Raw genomic sequence first — 12420 nt, 5'->3', positions numbered from 1 at the left:
CTCTATTTGGTGGCAGGTTGCAGGAATGGAGGCCACTGTGCTGTAAGTGGAACTGTAGCCACATGCCTAAACCTGATCCGCTGTGACTTCACTCTCAGTGTGTGTGTGTTAATACTGCATGACTGCAGAGTGACAGAGAGATGGTGTCAGCACTATAGAGGCATCGCTCAGTCTAGACACAAGGGGATGATGAGGAGAAAGCAACCAAGAAACCTTTTTCCATTATTTACATTTTCCACGTGTGTCCAATGCAGCCATTTGATCTCAATATCAAATCCTTTCTGGGTAACAATTAAGTACCTTACTGTGATTGTTTTCAATTGATTCTTAGCAAAGAACAATTTCTCCAGCAAGAATGTTGCTAGGACTGTCTGGGAGTGGTCTAATGGGGAGGAGAAAACTGAAAACTAGCTGTTATTGGAAGAGAGGTTCTTACTGGTCTCTTTCTTACTGGTCTATTAACTCATTTAATGCCTGGTGGAAAAAAATCTATCCTACCAAAACAGGCTGAAAAGGCCTTATCATCATTTTCACAATTTCACAGTATTATTCCAACCTCATAGTGTGGAAATATACTGAGTGTACAAAACATTAGGAACACCAGCTCTTTCCATGACATAGACTGACCGGGTGAATCCAGGTGAAAGCTATGATTCCTTATTGATGTCACTTGTTAAATCCACTTCAATTAGTGTAGATGAAGGGGAGGGTTAAAGAAGGATTTTAAGCCTTGAGACAATTGAGACATGGATTGTGTATGTGTTCCACTCAGAGGGTGAATTGGAAAAACAGAATATTGGAGTGCCTTTGAACAGGGTATGGTAGTAGGTGCCAGGCGTACTGTTTTGAGTGTGTCAAGAACTTCAATGTTGCTGGGTTTTTAACACTCAACAGTTTCCCTTGTGTATCAAGAATGGTCCAACACCCAAAGGACATCCAGCCAACTTGACACATCTGTGGGAAGCAATGGAGTCAAAATGGGCCAGCATCCCTGTGGAACGCTTTCGACACCTTGTAGAGTCCATGCCCTGAGGAACTGAGGCTGTTCTGAGGGCAAAAGGGGTCGTACAACTCAATATTAGGAAGGTTTTCCTAATGTTTTGTACACAGTGTATGTAAAACACTGGACAATCTCACTTTTTACTGCCTCAGGCCTTTAAAAAGAGCTGTCATTACACAATAAAAGGCTCGAAAACAACATCAAAACAACCCCATGTGATTCACCAGAAGATTCTGACAGGTGATAAACTGAGTGGTGTGCTGGAGAGTTGTCACGGTGTTGTGTTGTCTCTCTTGTCATGATGTGTGTTTTGTCCTATATTTTTATTTTTATCCCAGCCCCCGTCCCCGCGGGAGACCATTTGCCTTCTAGTAGGACGCCATTGTAAATAAGAATTTGTTCTTAACTGACTTTCCTAGTTAAATAAAGGCAAATAAAATCAAATTTTAAAAATGAATAGCACTGTCCTTTTCACTTACTATAGCTATTTTGCCAATAAAGAAAGTCCTGATGCCACAGGCTGGGGCATGATCCTCCTGATCCTGTAACAGGTACTACTATTATTATTGCGATACTCTACTGTATCGATGTTTCCCCCATCCCTACAGTTTATGTGTGTACTGTGTAGGGTGGCTGTTTGTAAGCTCAGGACAAGTAGTGTGTGTATCCTGGCCAGATGAGCCATGTGCTGCCATTTAGGAGTCAGAGAGGGACTCCCTGCTTTATTTGCATGCCTATTTTCCTATTAGGCCTTAGACTTTGGATTACACAACACACAAGATAGGTCCCAAACAAAAACACACTCCACTCTCCTTGAAAAAGACCTCCTAACACTGACCCCTGACCTCTCTACCTCTTCAGTGTGTCTGTGTGTAACAAACCAGACACTAGAACTGGCCCTGAGGAGACTAGCTAACGTGAACAATGAACAGCACACAGTAGAGTACAAAAACGTCAAAACCAGAAGGAACACTAGTTTTGACATCTGGTCATGTGCCAGAAATATTTTCAAATGTGAAGGTCCAGAGAGGTCAAGTGTGAACAAATCTGTTTCCTCTCACATGATATCACCCACATCAACCGTACATCACCTGAACAGGTAAATCTTGATTTCACCATACTATTTGGTAATTAGAAAATGTACCAGCTCATTGTCTTTGGCACATTGGCCACTTAGGTGTGGTTGTAAGATTGTTCTCAGGAACACCCAGCTATATACTCAGTTATGCATTAGAGAATGATTAATGGCCCCTGAGAAAAGGATGCAAGGTGGAATGATGACAATGTAACACAGCTGTCAAGAGAAGCACAACAAAAGTCCCCAGTCTAGGAAACGAATAGCTTCTACCCCCAAGCCATAAGGCTGCTAAATAATTAGTTAAATAGTTAACAAAATAGCTACCCGGACGATCTGCATTGACTGTTTTTGCTCTAACCTTTTTGTCTCATCACATACGCTGCTGCTACTGTTTCTTATCTGTCACTTTATTCCTAGTTGTGTACATACAGTATCTGCCTCGTACCCCTGCACATGGACTCAGTACTGGTACCACATGTACACTGAACAAAAATATAAACGCAATATAAAGTGTTGGTCCCGTGTTTCATGAGCTGAAATAAAAAAATGACGTACATTTTACATACACACAAAAAGCTTATTTCTCTCAAACGTTGTGCACTAATGTGTTTACATCCCTGTTAGGGAGCATTTCTCTTTTACCAAGATAATCCATTCACCTGACAGGTGTGGCATATCAAGAAGGTTATTAAACAGCATGATTATTACACAGGTGCACCTTGTGTTGGGAATAATAAAAGGACACTCTAAAATGTGCAGTTTTGTCTCACAACTAAATGCCACAGATGCCTCAAGTTTTGAGGGAGAGTGCAATTGGCAGGAATGTCCACCAGAGTTGCTGCCAGAGAATGTAATGTTAATTTCTCCACCATAAGCTGCCTCCAACATCGTTTCAGAGAATTTGGCAGTGCGTCCAGCTGACCTCAAAACTGGTTACCAAGTGTAACCACGCCAGCCCAGGACCTCCACATCCGGCTTCTTCACCTGCGGGATCGTCTGAGGGGTTTTTCTGTCTGTAATAAAGCCCTTTTGTTGGGGACAACTCATTCTGATTGGCTGGGCCTGGCCCCCTAGTGGGTGGACCTATGCCCTCCAAGGCCCACCAATGGCTGCACTCCTGCCCAGTCATGTGAAATCCATAGATTAGGGCCTCATTTATTTATTTCAATTGACTGATTACCTTATACGTACTGTAACTAAGTAAAATCTTTGAAATTGTTGCATGTCGCGTTTATATTTTTGTTCAGTATACATAGCCAAGTTATCATTACTCATTGTGCATTTATTATTACTTGAATTATTAATTGTTTAACTTTTCTATTTCTTCTCTATTTTCTTTCTCTCTGCATTGTTGGTCAGGGCCTGTAATGTAAGTAAGCATTTCACTATTTGTCTCCACCTGTTGTTTACGAAGCATGTGATGAATAAAATGTGATTTGATTCGATTTTTGTAGACAGTATAACCTATTAAAACTACGGCTGAACTCTTTGTCTTCCTCATAAGTGCTCCATTAGCTCACTTTTTGCAACCTTTTATAAGATAGCTGATATGGAAATATGATGAATTTTATGGTTGTGGCAACGTTATCTATTTTCTGTTATTAAGGAGCAGGTTTCAATAGAATATGGTACATTTTTCTGACAGAACAACTACACAGATCAAACAATCATCTAACATTTCACTCTCATCATCATCCTCCTCCTCCTCCCATTCCCCTCCTCCTCCTCCTTCTCCCTTCCCTTCTCTTCCTCCCCTCATCATCCTTCTCCCCTCCTCCTCCCACTCGTCCATATCCTTCTTCTACACCTCCTTTCCCTATCTAAATAAAACAATCATTATCATCTATCACCCCCCCCCCCCCTCCCCCCTCCCTCTCCTCTTTCCTCTCCAGTGAACCAGAGAGTGTGGAAAATAACCTTCTCACGCCAGGTCAGTCCAGGCCACCAACAGGATATAATTTCATACGAGGAAGTGAAACAGCTCTTAGATAATCAACAATACACACAATGCCTTATAAACGCTCTCACTACACTCTCAAACATGGATCCTTATCCAGGCTAACGGAGCCAATGACCTTCTCTAACAATACATTAGGAACTGACACATTTTTTGTTATTGTATTGCATTCGTTACAAAGTGATGAACAAAAACCTGGTTGGACCTAAGTACCCAGAAAGAACAGCGCAGGATGTCAGTGGCAAATAACTGCAGAGGTATGGAAGAAACCTTGAGAGGAACTAGACTCTAGAGAGAGGGAGCCCAACCTCAGCAGTAGTCTACACTTCATTATACAGGTGTGATTATGTATTTATAAGACATTGTATCATCAACATTATCCTTCTATAGACGCAGTCAGCTGAACTATGCCAATGTCCTATTGAAAGAGAAGTAACATACAAGTGCTTGAATTTTGAGTGGCATCAGAAAGCTATGCAGAAAGCAAGTAACGTTCGTTCAGCATCTTCATCTTGTACCTCTATCCTCTGCTCTGCTCAACAACTTTTAGACATGTTAGATAATAGTGACTTATTTTCAAGAATCCCTTTCAAGAATCCCTTCATCAATGTTGACAAAGAGACATCGCCTACGTGTAGGCTATATTTCGACATTGTCTGGATATATGTTTTGCAAGAGTAGGTGTAAAGCGCTAGTGTTCTCGGATTTGACATTACCTGAGTCGTCCGCAATCTGCAGTTAGACCTTGCTTCCTGTGTAGAAAGTTGAGCGACACTTTCCAATGTATTTTCTCCTAAAAGTCTGATGGTTTAGTCATTTCCCCAATAAGCAATGGTAAAAAAAACGGAGAAAAATAAGCGAATCTATTCTGTGAAGTCTTCCGTTCGGTAAGAAGAATGTAGTCAAACTTTATTTTTGGAGAAGTGGGTTTTCCAAAGCACGGCTGCCAGGCTTCGTTCAATCCGTCCTGTCCTCCACCCCGCGCCACGGTCCAGCCCCTCCTCTATCCGTGAAGAGGCAGGTCTCTCCTCGCCCGTTCACCGTCCACCGCGAGAGCCACAATAACACCGTCACGTGTTCACAGACCTGGATGAGATGGGAGAAATGACGCAACTTGATAGAACCCTTTTCATACACAGGTGAGGTTGTGATGAGTGGGAGTCTGTTTGCCATGTACATAGAATAGAATAGAATAGAATAGAATAGTATAATAGTATTGAATATAATAGGTTCCCTTATCACTGCCTTCTGAAGAGACAATAGTCTTTTGAAAATGTTAAAACTGTTCCCAAAAACGGTTGTTTTGTTACAGTAGCCTATTGCATGGTAAAATGGTAGCCTAATTAATAAGTAATAACATAAGAATTCATCTGTATGGAACAGTTTATTTCCATGGGTAGCTGGATGAGTATGCGATCCAAAACACTAAATATGCATGGGTAGTGAATTTTGCACTTTCTATTGCTCTGCTTGGCCTTCCATAAGGTCCACTATAAGTGACCAGTCTTGGAGCCTCCAACCCCCAACCATACTGAAAACAGATATCTTGCTGTTCTCCACTAACTTGTTGCTGCACTCGTGTATACAAGGTCATACTCGTACTAGTGCCCATAGCAACAGGGGAGGAAATGAAAGGGAGACCAAATGGAGTGCCCGCCTTTCCTGCTCTTTAGCCATTAACTAACATTGAGCAAATATTGAATGGAGAATATCTTTAGTTTAGGCTACAGCTCATCGGCAACAGCAACAGGAGCAGCAGTAAAACCATATATTAACATCAGCCTATGAGTATGCCTACAACGCATAGGGGGGCTGTGGAAACAGTTGAAGACCAGGCAGAGACCACTGCAGTGGTACCATTGTAACCCAAATTGGCTGCAGCAATTATTCAGCTGAGTTAATGAAGAAATGTGTGAAATGTATGGCAACACCAAAGGTGGTGGCTAAATGAAGATAGTTCACTCAGTCCGTGTACCATTGGAGAGAAAAAAACACAAATGCAATAGCAGCTGGGTCTGGTCTACTTAGTTTATTGACTTTTATTGAACCAGAAAAAAAAGTGAATGGGGTGTCTCGCTTCCTCTTCCATCTCTGACAACACTTAATTCATTAAGGTGATTAGACTTAACAAGGTCTGCCATCTGCAGGCAACATGATTCATATGCTACCTGTAGAATAATAGTTTTTTTGACCAGTCCAACATGTGCATATGATGACATATGACTGCATATACTGCATAATACATTGTTTTCTCAGAGGCTTCTCTTATACCCAGTATCTGAAAAATGAACTTTATAAATATTTTTGTTTAAAGACAAAACTACACTTTCATATGTTGTTAGTACAATCAGATTTGCCAACTCATTGTATGAGACACGTTCAATAGCAAAAAGTTTAGTTCAGCTACTCGTCATGAACTCGATTCAAGTGCAGGTATGTCAGATTGGTCTATACTGTCCCCCAGTGGTCATTAGATGACATCATATACTGGGATCAAATGCCCTAGCTGCAGATATAACCCCCATTTACCCAACACCGGTACAACCTTGAGTAAAGACCTTGAGTAAAAACTGAAATTTAGATCAGTTTAACTTCATCTTACATCCATTGACATGTTTTATTTTCTATTAAGGTTAAATAAATTAAATAAGACATGTTTATGTTATCCACATGTATTTGTCATACACTATTTAAAAAACACAGTTCTCTATTAGCCTGGGTCCCAGTTGGTTTCTGCATCAGCAAAATGTTGGTTTTGTTGACACATCCAATTTTTGTTACGAAGTCAACAATGTATGATGATATATTGTCATTCTGATTAAATGTACACGTTGAAAGACTTCACAGTATATTGTGGTTGTGGCATCTTCCAGACACATACATGAGTGTGCACCAATAATCAGATTTAACATCATTCTGTTACGCGGGGTTGAGCAGGTGAACAGGAGTGCAGACTCAGACGAGGAGACAGTGATGAGGTATTTATTGAAAAGTGATGGATGGGGGGGGGGGGGGGGGGGGGGCTTGTAGCAGGGAACCAGGAACTGAGGCTGCGGCTGGTGCAAAGGAAGCAGGGGCAGGGTAAGCAGGTCCGAGGCGGAATCCAAGGAAGCATTAGAGCGGAGGTCCAGGGCAGGGAAGCAGGACTTACGAGACAATGGGACTGGCGACAGGGACCGGAGTCAGAGCGAACTAAATTGTGGTGGAGAGAAAAGCAGGATCAGGTTAGGGAAACCAGGCACCACAAGATAATAAGCTCTATGCAGGCACAACTGGCTTGACCTGCAGACTGACTGAGCAGAGGCTATAATCTGACAGCATGGAAGTGGCAGGGCTGAGTATTTGTAGAGGTCTTGATTATGGAACAGGTTGCAGCTGGTGGGGATCTGCTCTGACTCCAGCACACCTGTCTCCACTCAAACAATCAGATACACCCACACAGAGGGAGACACAGGATGAGAAGTAGAGGGCGTGGCAGGGGCAGATGTAACACATTCAGTCTGGTAGAGGGTTGCGGTTAACTCTGCATCATTCAGTCAGGTAGAGGGTTGCGGTTAACTAGACATCATTCAGTCTGGTAGAGGGGTGCGGTTAACTCTGCATCATTCAGTCTGGTAGAGGGGTGCGGTTAACTCGGCATCCTTCTTTCAATAGCTAAGCGACAGGTAGCCTAGTGGTTAAGAGTGTTGGGCCAGTAACCCAAAAGGTTGTTGGTTTGAATCCCAGAGCCGACTAGGTGAAACATCTGTCACTGTGCCCTTGATCAAGGCACTTAACCCAAATTGCTCTAGATAAGCATGTCTGCTAAATGACTCAAATGTTAGCTGAGTTAACATGCAAGTCAGTAGGCTATTCTGTAGATGGTGTGAGGTGTATGAGTTATGGTCACAGCAGGAGGGCAGACTTATCGTGTGACTGTCCATCGTATGCTGGGGAAATAAGGTGACTCAGGCTTGAGCTGCGTGTGATAAGTGACATAGATTTTGGAGCGAGGTGATTTGCTCCATGCTATTGACCTGGAAGCTTTTTATCCTGCTGACCCCCTGTTGTCCCGTACTGCGCCAGTGGCAGGCCACAACCCCTGATCTCCCTCATTAGAGACTCTGAAAACAAACAGACAACTAAACAACAGTACAAAAGAGGATCCTGTGACAAACCCTCTGCCGTGGCTGGTTGTGTTGCATGAAATCACATCATGGGCTACGGTCATCCAGCACCAAACAGCAGGAGGCAGAGGACCAGGCATGGGAGGCACAAAGGACCCACAAGGACCCAGGCGCTGTGAATGGGATTGCTGACAACAAGCCCACAGATAATACTGTTCATTAGGGCATATGGACTAGAAGACGCATATGTGCCATCCAGCAGCATGGCATGGTCTACTCCCTTGTTACCCACCCCCCTACCCCAGCCCCCTCTCGTAGGCTAAAAGCCCCACTACCCATCTGGCCCTTGACCACCACTCTCAAAAACACTGGAAAGTCACAAAGCGTGTTTGGTTTGAGATGGTGCAATTGGTTCATTAACTTAATTGAAACAGTGTAAAAGCTATCCCTATCTCTCTTGGGATGCTGTACATTTTTATTCATAGAAGGCTGGAAAAGAAACCATTTCTCTCATTCTCAACTTTTCGTGTTCAGACTTATTTTAGACCTACAAGGCTTTTCTCATTGATCAGACAGCATGTTATAAGTGTATGGAATATATTGTGTATGAAATAGTTGACTTCTGACCTAAAGTTCACGTTTTTCATTCATGTAGGGGTAATCAGTTTTCAAGTAGTGGTAATCTCTACTTTAGACATGCACAATATGCCTTAGATGAACAGTGTTTTTCACTTTAAAATGAGGTGTGAGGCCTCAAGTGAAACTACAGTGATACATCATTGTGAGTGCATTGTTATAATATTTGCTTTATTTGTGTGTAAGCATGCAGAAAGAGAAAGTATGCACAAACAGCAAACAGGTTAGAGGTTACTTAATGTATGTCAATAGTGGAGATTATGGGCCTAATGAAATGCATAAATACTCCAGGGGCTTGAAAACCGTTTTCATTCAGCACAGCAGCAAAGCCTAATCATGTAGTCAGGAAATCTCCACTTTGCAGCAGCTTTGCAGACCTAAAAATAAACAAACAATGAAAGCAAGGCCACATAAGAAATAGAAGTCAACCAATACTCAATAGAAGGTGAAACGGATCTATTAAATCTACCATGGTTTACTTTCCTAGAGAGGCATCTTCTGGTTAAGAGGAAATTATGTAGCCTAATGAATGTGTCATTAACTATTTAATATGTCTTGTGATTTGCATACAGTTAGTTTCAGGAAGGCGTAATACCAGTAACACCCAGACATTGTTGTGACAAAACACCAGACTAGAATGGGTTGCTGTTAACAAACTATTCAGTGACCACATCTCAATGGTCAATTAAAATACAAACTATTCACCATGACCATACAAAACAATCTTTATTACTCAGACATAAACAACCCAGAGAAAGAAAGCTGTGATATGATATATGTTGAAAGTTGCTTGATTTAGCTGTTGATACTTTGTATCAAATCAGATTTCCACAGACAGAGAAATCCAATAATACTTATTGTCTATAGGCCTATTGATCCCTGACCAAAACTAATAACCATGTCCTGCAAAAATGTTATTCAATTATTCATACATTTTATGAGCTAAGTGAGCTACATTGTAAGTGCCCTAGCCATATCAAGTCAATCGTTATTTGTCACATGCACCGAATACAACAAGTGCAGACCTTACCGTGAAATGAAATACAAGTTAAGGGCTTGTATTTACCGTGAAATACAAGCCCTTAACCAATAGTGCAGTTCAAGAAGAGTTAAGAAGATATTTACCAAGTAGACTAAAATAAAAAATAATAAAAAGTAACACAATAAAATAACAATAACGAGGATATATACAGGGGTACCGGTACCGAGTCAATGTGCGGGGTATAGATTAGTTGAGGTAATTTTTATATGTAGGTCGGGGTGAAGTGACTATGCATAGATAATAAACAGCGAGTAGCAGGGGGGGGGGGGGGTCAATGTAAATAGAAATAGTCCGGTGGCCATTTAGTAAATTGTTCAGCAAAGTTGTTCGGAAAGTATTCTGACCCCTTGAGTTTTTCCACAATTTGCTTACGTTACAGCCTTACTTAAGAATGTATTACTTTTTTTGCTACATCAATCTACACATAATATCCCATAATGACAAAGTGAAAAGAGGTTTTTATATATTTTTGCAAATGTATTAAAAACTGAAATATCACATTTACATAAGTATTCAGACCCTTTGCTATGAGACTCTAAATTGAGCTCAGGTGCATCCTGTTTCCATTGATCATCCTTGAGATGTTTCTACAACTTGATTAAAGTCCACCTGTGGTAAATTCTATTGATTGGACATGATTTGGAAAGGCACACACCTATCTATATAAGGTTCCACAGTTGACAGTGCAAGTCAGAGCCAAAACCAAGCCATAAGGTCGAAGGAATTGTCCGTATAGCTCCAAGACCGGATTGTGTTGAGGCACAGATCTGGGGAAGGGACCCAACAAATGTGTGCAGCATTGAAGGTCCCAAAGAACACAGTGGCCTCCATCATTCTTAAATGGAAGAAGTTTGGAACCACCAAGACTCTTCCTACAGCTGGCCATTTGGCCAAACTGAGCAATCAGGTGAGAAGGGCCTTGGTCAGGGAGGTGACCAAGAACCTGATGGTCACACTGATAAAGCTCTAGAGTTGCTCTGTGGAGATGGGAGAACCTTCCAGAAGAACAACCATCTCTGCAGCACTCCACCAATCAGGCTTTTATGGTGGACTGGCCAGATGGTAGTGGCCAGACAGAAACCACTCCTCAGTAAAAGGCACATGACAGCCTACTCAGAGTTTGCCAAAAGGCACCTAAAGACTCTCAGACCATGAGAAACATGATAATCTTGTCTGATTAAACCAAGATTTAACTCTTTGGCCTGAATGCCAAGCGTCATGTTTGGAGGAAACCTGGCACCATCCCTACGGTGAAGCATGGTGGTGGCAGCACAACCTGCTTTAGAGCGTTCAGGACCTCAGACTGAGACGAAGGTTCACCTTCCAACAGGACAAAGACCCTAAACACACAGCCAAGACAACACAGGTGTGGCTTCGGGACAAGTCTTAATGTCCTTGAGTGGCCCAGCCAGAGCCTGGACTTGAACACTGATCGAACATCTCTGGAGAGACCTGAAAATAGCTGTGCATCCAGCCTGACAGGGCTTGAGAGGATCTGCAGAAAGAATGGGAGAAACTTTCCAAATACAGGTATGCCAAGCTTGTAGCGCCATACCCAAGAAGACTCAAGGCTGTAATCGCTGCCAAATGCATAGTAAATACTAGCGGTTGGAATAGAGAGATGTGCCCCAAATTCCCTGATCCGGACAGGGGTCTGGCTGTAAAAACACCTAGACAAAAACAAAAGTGAACAGTGGTTAATTTAAGCATACACTCTAAGGCAGGACTTGACAGATTAGAGAGAAATATTTGTCATATCCCCCTAAATCAGATGAGCATTTTGCAACTTTGACCAGTGAAGGGGAACCTCTGACCGCCTCAAACAAATGCGTAATTCCAGATTATTCAAGCAGAAATGACACACTTCAAATGGCGAGATGAACAGATTTTGCAGCACAAAGGAAACACTTAAAAAATAGCAAGCTAGGTCAATGCATGTTTTTAATTTGATCTGAATGGTACCATATACATTTATACATACTGTACCTTTCCCACTCCATTTTAGAATGAAATTAGCAACATAACATTTAACAAATCAAAGATTAAATAAACGCCTACCACACTTCTGCCTGGTTCTATTTCCTTGATAAATTTAATAATGAAACATTTCATTTGATACATGTAGTTCAAGGAAAATATGCCATTATTGTTCTAAAGAACCTGTGGACTTGGAAAAATAACTTTGCATGAACCAACTTTTAGCATTTGACCAAACTGTGATCTCTAGTCTCACAGCAGTGTAACCGGTGTGAGTGTAGCCCAATCTATTATTCAACATTTTGTATTAAAAGGGATTAAACAAACACTGCAAAATGTCATGGTAACTTTAATTCAACATGATTCAGGTTTTTAGCACTGACACAGGTAAAAACACAGGTCCCCAAGGCTTCAACGATTTTGATGCATAGGCCTACATGGGGCCTTTTGGAAATATCAATATTCTACCCACATTTTTAGTCCGTAGCCTGTATCTAATTTAGAGGTGGAGTTATTTTAGTGTAATTCATTTAACCAATTCACCCATTAATTTAAGTTAAAATACAAAAATATGTTTTAATAGGTCTTTCACTAGAATAAATAATTGTTTTCTGAATAGCATCG

At 41.5% G+C, this 12420-nt stretch overlaps 1 protein-coding gene across 4 annotated transcripts in view; it reads right to left on the bottom strand.

The window, feature by feature from the left end:
* Positions 1-5041, bottom strand: part of arhgef28a (Rho guanine nucleotide exchange factor (GEF) 28a) — a 109686-nt gene extending 104645 nt beyond the window's left edge. For all 4 annotated transcript variants that reach the window (XM_036976985.1, XM_036976986.1, XM_036976987.1 and 1 more), the window contains exon 1: positions 4752-5041. The gene's annotated coding sequence lies outside the window, so the exon portion shown is untranslated. The remainder of the gene's footprint in view (positions 1-4751) is intronic.
* Positions 5042-12420: the final 7379 nt, after the last annotated feature.

Source organism: Oncorhynchus mykiss, chromosome 5 (genome assembly GCF_013265735.2).
Source record: "Oncorhynchus mykiss isolate Arlee chromosome 5, USDA_OmykA_1.1, whole genome shotgun sequence".
NCBI classification, from domain to species: domain Eukaryota; kingdom Metazoa; phylum Chordata; class Actinopteri; order Salmoniformes; family Salmonidae; genus Oncorhynchus; species Oncorhynchus mykiss.
Note: the sequence above shows the minus strand (reverse complement) of the source record. Positions and strands in the feature narration are given on the sequence as shown.